Genomic DNA, 7243 nt, shown 5'->3' on the forward strand with positions numbered 1-7243 from the left:
TACACTGGTGGTAGTTGAGGGGAAACACAACTGGTTCCTTAACTTAACTTCTTCATTCCAACTCCATATAAAGCTGTTAGATTCAATCTTTTATAAGGTCCAATAGCTCTTCCAAGACTTCCATTAACTTTCTTCCCTTCCCACTTCACTTTTCTCTCTTTGCATTCCTAGAAACTCTTGAGTAGGTTTACTTCTACAAATGTTCCTATGATCCCTTAAGACAATCTGTCATCCAGAGGACAAAATCCAAAAAAGTCTCAAAGTTATGTGTACAGAGCTTACACCTCTACCTCTATATTGGAATCACCTTTGAGATTCAAAATCTAAAGTCCATGCAATCATTCAAATTGAATCAGAAAGTCCACAGTGGGGCCCAGGCATGGATGTTTTAAAAAGTCATACAGGTAAATTCAAGGTACAGCCAAAGCTAAGAATCATTGTAATAAGTGGGGGAGTTAATATGTGAATGACAGGAACTGCCTCATGATAAACATACTCCCTTCTGAGATATTCTAGTATTATCTTAACACTGAGAACTCATTCCTGCAGTTGTGACCTTTGTTGTTGATAGGACAGGGTCATCTCCTACCTGTGGGTTTGTATGAGGAAGCAACTGCAAGCCAAGAATGTACACCTGTGTAGGTCAACTGCATCCCTGCTATCATATTAAACAAATAATAAAAAAAGCAATTAAGATGATATTTACAGTAAACCATACCCACTATTCTTTTCTTATTTTTGTTGTTGTTGGGATGGAGGCAGGACTATCATAAGTTGGACTGATGAATTGGCTACAGGAAAAGATGCTGTGATCACCCATATTTTCTCTCTCTCGCACAACAAAAAGAGAAAAAGAAATTTTTTGGGGGGTGGCGGGGGGGGGGAGAAGCTGACCATGCCTGTAAGTATTGCTATCATCCCACTTTATGTTGCAAGCTGAGCATGCCCCTAATTGCTCCTATCCACCATTTTTAACTATTGAACATGTCTCATGACCTTGAACTAACCATGCCCAAGAATGTGTCCTTCTATGTTTCCCTTCTTGAACTATGACCTTAAACTGAGCATGCTCAGTAATGTAGACCTTAAGCATACTTAGGAATGTGCTCATTCCCCAAATGCTTTTGTATGTGAATAAGAATAGATTCCTTGAATAAAATCTCTACATTTCCAGTGTTCAAGAAGAGAACTGCTTTTAGAATAACTTCAGTGTTCCTCTTCTAGGCTCCAGGTCATTTCCCAATTCTTTTTTTGTCATTGTGTTTATTGGCTTTGCACTCACAAATACATTTCTATTTCTCCATGAACATTTACTTCTTGAATAAAATCATCAAATAGCAAGTATCCTTGACACCTTAATAAAATCATAAAAATTGGAATCTAACAAATGTCTCAAAATAGAAATGTAATCAGAGTTCTGATTTATGAGTTTGTAAATTGCACATTTTATTTTTTACAGATCCAAGATGTTCAACCATATGTGGTTCTCTTAAGTCTATAGAAAGTATTATATTTAAGGCACTTACATGAAGCAAACTAGTTGCACACAAAGTCTGTTCCATTTTTGCTCCGTCACTATTAGCTTCCAAGAATTTCTGGGTGCTGGTGGCTCATGCCGGTAATTCTAGCTACTCAGGAGGCTGAGATCCAAGGATCACAGTTTGTAGCCAGCCCAGGAAGAAATTCTGTGAGACTTTTATCTCCAATAAATGACTCCTCAAAACAAGCTGGAAGTGGAGGTATGGCTTGAGTGGTAGAATGCTAAATTTGAGCAACAAATCTTGGGGACAGTGTCCAGGACCTCAGTTAAAGTTCCAGGAACAGGACAAAAAAACAAAAAGAAGAAGAAGGAAGAAGTAACAAGGAGGTAGACGAAGAGGAAGATGAGGAGGAGGAAGAAGAAGAGGAGAAGGTGGAATGGGAAGGAAGAGGCGAAGGAGGAAGGAGGAGGAAGAGGAAAAGGAGGAGAGAGAAGAAGGAGGAGACAATGATGATTTGCCTATTAATGGTGTTACTCAAATTTTCATCTATGTAAAAATCACTTTGAAACCTGGAGCCCTTGTTCAAAGGCACATTTGATTCCACAGGTCTGGGATGGGACTAACAAATGTGTATTTATAACAAGGTCCTAGAGGATTCTGATGCTGCTCTCTGAGAGTCACATTGAGTACTAAGGAATTAGCACACAGTCTGTTTCCATACTCCCTGCTCACCTTCCGTCCTCCACCAGTTGGATTTTAGCCTTCTCCCCTGCCAACAGAGTTCAGTATCAGCTTATTATAATTATTTTCTTTCTTTCTTTTTTTGTTTTTGTTTTTGCTGGTCATGAGGCTTGAACTCAGGGCCTGCATGCTATCCCTGACCTTTTTCACTCAAGACTAATTTTCTACCACTTTGAGACACAGTGACACTTCTGGTTTTCTGGTGGTTTATTGGCAATAAAAGTCTCACAGATTTCCCTGCCTGGGCTGGCTTTGAACCTCAGTCCTCAGATCTCAGCCTCCTGATCAGCTAGGATGATGATATGAGCTTCTGTGGCCTGGCGTGTTACTTCCATTTCTCTCAAATAAACAGACATTTTTCAATCTCCACCTTCATCTCAGTGGATTCTTGATACCGTAGACAATTTTTTCCTGGGTTTTCTTCTATCTCTCTCTGTGGCCTTCTTTCCATGTTCCTTTTCAGGCTCATCTTTATCCATCTTCCATGAAAGCTTAGAATTATTTAAAGTTCAATTCTTATCATCTCTTACTTCATACCTTGTCTCTAAGCCAATGGTTCTCAGCTGGTCTATACAAGTTACTTGAAAATTTATTAGTAATATTATGTTTATTCTGAATGGTATTTTAGAGAGAGTTTTCTCTTCATGGTACATTTAGACATCAATGCTTCAAATGAGAAAAGATAGGAACGTGTCCCTCTTCTCCATTCTTGCGCTTCTCATGAATAGTGGAATGGCTTGTTGGATTGGTGACAGTGGAAAAGTGGTTGTTTCTTCACTCCAGTCTCCTGTTCTTATAGGATAGCCTTTCCATAAGCAGACTATACTCTGCTTCTGCTGCTGTAGACATGCTCTGGAACAGCAAGCCTTTGCTTGTATTTCTCCTTCTGTTGCCTTATACATGACTGGATCAACTCAATTGAGTGGAGGGATTTGGAGAGTTGTAAGAGGCCAATTCCAAGGCATAAACATCATATTCAGCAGATACCAAATCTTCACCTCACCTATCTGTAATGTATATTACTCATTTGTCAAGATGCAGAAGCCACAGGATTCTCCCAAACCCCAACAATTCTGAAACCATCACACAATTTAGAATTATAAATTCCCAGCTGAGCTCTACCAAGGCTTAGCTTGAGATATGACCTTGCACCTTCTCCATTGAGAAGGCTCACCCTGATCCTGATTATTGCATTCTTGGAAGAAACTAAATCATTAATATGGTGTTTTAAATGAAATGTTAGGGAAACATGCTACATCTTGATGAATTTAAACACATGACAACAGAAAAGACTTATTATTCCTAGAATCACAGGAAACATCAGGCGAGGGAGGGGCCATCAGGTTTTGTGCAAACCAACAGTTGATAATGCATTATAATTCTGGACCCTCCTCCTCCTCCTCCTCCTCCTCCTCCTCCTCCTCCTCCTCCTCCTCCTCCTCCTCCTCCTCCTCCTCCTCCTCCTCCTCCTCCTCCTCCTCCTCCTCCTCCTCCTCCTCCTCCTCCTCCTCCTCCTCCTCCTCCTCCTCCTCCTCCTCCTCCTCCTCCTCCTCCTCCTCCTCCTCCTCCTCCTCCTCCTCCTCCTCCTCCTCCTCCTCCTCCTCCTCCTCCTCCTCCTCCTCCTCCTCCTCCTCCTCCTCCTCCTCCTCCTCCTCCTCCTCCTCCTCCTCCTCCTCCTCCTCCTCCTCCTCCTCCTCCTCCTCCTCCTCCTCCTCCTCCTCCTCCTCCTCCTCCTCCTCCTCCTCCTCCTCCTCCTCCTCCTCCTCCTCCTCCTCCTCCTCCTCCTCCTCCTCCTCCTCCTCCTCCTCCTCCTCCTCCTCCTCCTCCTCCTCCTCCTCCTCCTCCTCCTCCTCCTCCTCCTCCTCCTCCTCCTCCTCCTCCTCCTCCTCCTCCTCCTCCTCCTCCTCCTCCTCCTCCTCCTCCTCCTCCTCCTCCTCCTCCTCCCCCCCCCCCCCCACACCTCCTCCCCCTTGGGATGACTGAAAACTACCACAAGACTATCAAGACTTCCTCTTTCTATCCAGATCATATGAGGCTATTTCCAGAGGGCACTCATTGTGAAACACTGACTCAACCATCTCAGTCTGTACATTTCCAAAACTTTAATTAGTATACATCATCAAAAAGGGAAAGGGATAAATATAGAAAGAAATGAAATCACTGAAATATAACAAACAAGTTAGAAATGAATTATCTCCTGATATTAGAGTTGTCTTCAATGTGGAGCAGCTGGTTGAATCTGGCTTCTTAACTTCCATATTTGAAGATTAAGATAGGAACAAAAGATATGAATTTACACGTGGCAAGAGTCTAGCTAGTATCCTCCAAGGAAGATTTCACTCAGCTCATTATAGATCACGTACAAGGAAGCAGGTGGGGTGTCACTATGTGTGAGAGAAACAGATACATTTTAAACCCAAATAGGCACATAACCACCTTCTGTAAACAATAATCCACCTGCAACCACAGCTGTCTTCTTTTCATTCTTGAGCATGACATGAGGATTGCTGTGGGTATATAGAGCCAAAAAGAAATTAAAGGGGGGGAAGGCAAAAACTGAAGAGTGGGAAGGAAAGAAAACCTAAAGCAGCATGGGACTGCACTGTTGTCATTTTCTTCTCTATAGCACTGCTTGCCCTGACATCTCCAGGGCTCTTTCCACACAATCTTGTCAGGGCTTTGGGCTTTTTCTCCTTTATCTTCCCAATCTTGTATTTTGATTGTTACCTTGCCACATCATTGGGTAGTTGATTTGCAGGTGCTGCAAACAATACCCGGATGTTCTTTAGGTTCAAGGGCTCCATCAGAAGCAACTGGCAACCTGTGCCATCACAAACTGTTCCTAGTGCTTAGCAGCCAAAACTTGGAGGAGACAAATACCCCTACTTTATCTAACCACTCTTCCCAATGACCAGTATCCCCAGTTGACTTTGTATGTGAGAAAGTAGCAGAGGAAAAAAGACCCAACCTCACTCCAGCCCCATTTAAAAATCAACCAGCAGGACTAGGTATTTTAAATAACCAGAAGGATGTGCAATTTAGTCCTCTCATTCACCTCTTTCACTTGGAATTAGGAAGCAAAGGAGGAAGTAAATGAAAGCTTTAAGGCAAGGGTAAAGGTCTCATGGAAATGAGCACCCAGTGTCATGTGGTCACCATCACAGCTTCCTTACAGATGGCAAGAATGCCTGGGTTTTGTCATCATTGTTTCCCTCATATATTCTGTAAGCACCAAGTAGATTGAAGAGACCTCTGGACTTTGGAAAGTTCAGACAGATAAGAGTTGCAAGTACATCATAGCCCTGGGCCCAGAGAAGTTGGCTACACCAAATTCATCCTTTCCCTCCTCTGCAAAAGGTAGGCTCTTTACCTTTTTTACTCGGCCATGACACATGCCCCAGTGCCTCACCTTGGCTCAGATCCTAAAAATTCCCAAATCTTGCTGGGGTATAGCATCTATTCAACAATAAAGAACACCCTCACTAGGCCCATGAATGAAAAGGATGGTAGTCAAACCTTGATGGTGGTATAGGAATTATGGAGAATCTGGAAATCTTTTTTAGGGGCAAAGTCAACCTGAAAACTGCTACATTCAGAGTCTTTGGGGGGGGGGAGGTGACCTGGGAGTTATATTCTCCTGATATCCTGAAGTGGCAGCTTTTGATTTGGGCCAATTTTGATCATCTCCAGTCCTACAAGTCTCCATAGATAGCCCTCTATATAGTTCGAAGAGTGAAATGTCAAAGTAAGAGAGAAATCTAACCAAAAAATTATCTGTTGTTTTCCTTGTTGTATTGAACCTTATGGTCAAATATGGTTTCAGAGTTACATTATTTTTAGAATCCATTTTAGAAGACGCTTGACTTGTCTTCAAGTGATTTGTGGGTTATATTCAACCCCAAATAACCCAAATGTTATGTGTTTCAACACAAGAAAATTAATAATAACTAAGAAAGTTAGATTTTTAATGATGCTGTCTCAGCACTGAAGAAGAAAGGAATCTAGTAACCACAGTAAAACTAGCAGAAATTGTTTCTAGCAACTTAATTACCATCAGCATTCCACACACTGATTTGTAGATTCATTAGGCTTAGTAAGTGATTAAATATCCTTTGTAAATAATTTATGTACTTATGTATTCCCAGCTACAGTTCAAGAAACCTTTTGGCATTCTATGGGTGAGAAAAATACACTTTCTCCAGACTAATGTTCCAGGATTTGAATTTATGAACACTAGTTTCCAAATGGTACAGATTATTTTGTGAGTAATTTCTTGCATAAAGAAGATTAGTCAGCTTTTAAACTTTGAACCTTATTTATTTATTTATTCCAAAATTTGACCTAAGAATGTCCTGATCCAGGCTGGGCATGATGGCTCATAACTATAATCCCAACTACTTGTGAAACAGAGATCTGGAGTATCATGGTTCAAGGCCAGTGCAGACAAAAGGTTAGTGAGACTCCCCATTTCAATCAGTTAACCAGGCATGATGACACACACCTATGAGCCCAGCTATGTTGGAGGCTATGGTAGGAGGATTGCAGTCTGAGGTTAGTCCTGGGTAAAGCCACAAAGACCCTACCTGAAAAAATAATTTTTAAAAATGGAACAAGATATGGATGGCTAAGTGGGAGAGTACCTACCTAGCAAAAGCAAGGCCCTGAATTTAAGCCCCAGTACTGCTAAAAATACAAAGAATATCTTGGTCATTTCTATTTTTCAATATGAAGGATAAAATTCAAAACTGAAGCTATCTCATTACTAAGGTTTGTCAACCTCTACATCTCCTTCCCTCTTTGTTTTCCCACTCACAAAAGTGTGAATAATGTATATGTCATCCATCTAATTGTCATCCCTGAGAACTATAAATAAATTCTCAGTCTTCCTCTTGGGTCGACTAGCAAGACCATCTAATTCTGGTGCATCAGGATTGCAGAAATTTATAGGTATACATCATTACTCAGCAATGTAGTTGAAGAAATCAGTCATGGCTACTTTGCTCCTTGATATGGTATTTTGA

This window comes from Perognathus longimembris, chromosome 28, assembly GCF_023159225.1.
Source record: "Perognathus longimembris pacificus isolate PPM17 chromosome 28, ASM2315922v1, whole genome shotgun sequence".
Classification (NCBI taxonomy): Eukaryota; Metazoa; Chordata; class Mammalia; order Rodentia; family Heteromyidae; genus Perognathus; species Perognathus longimembris.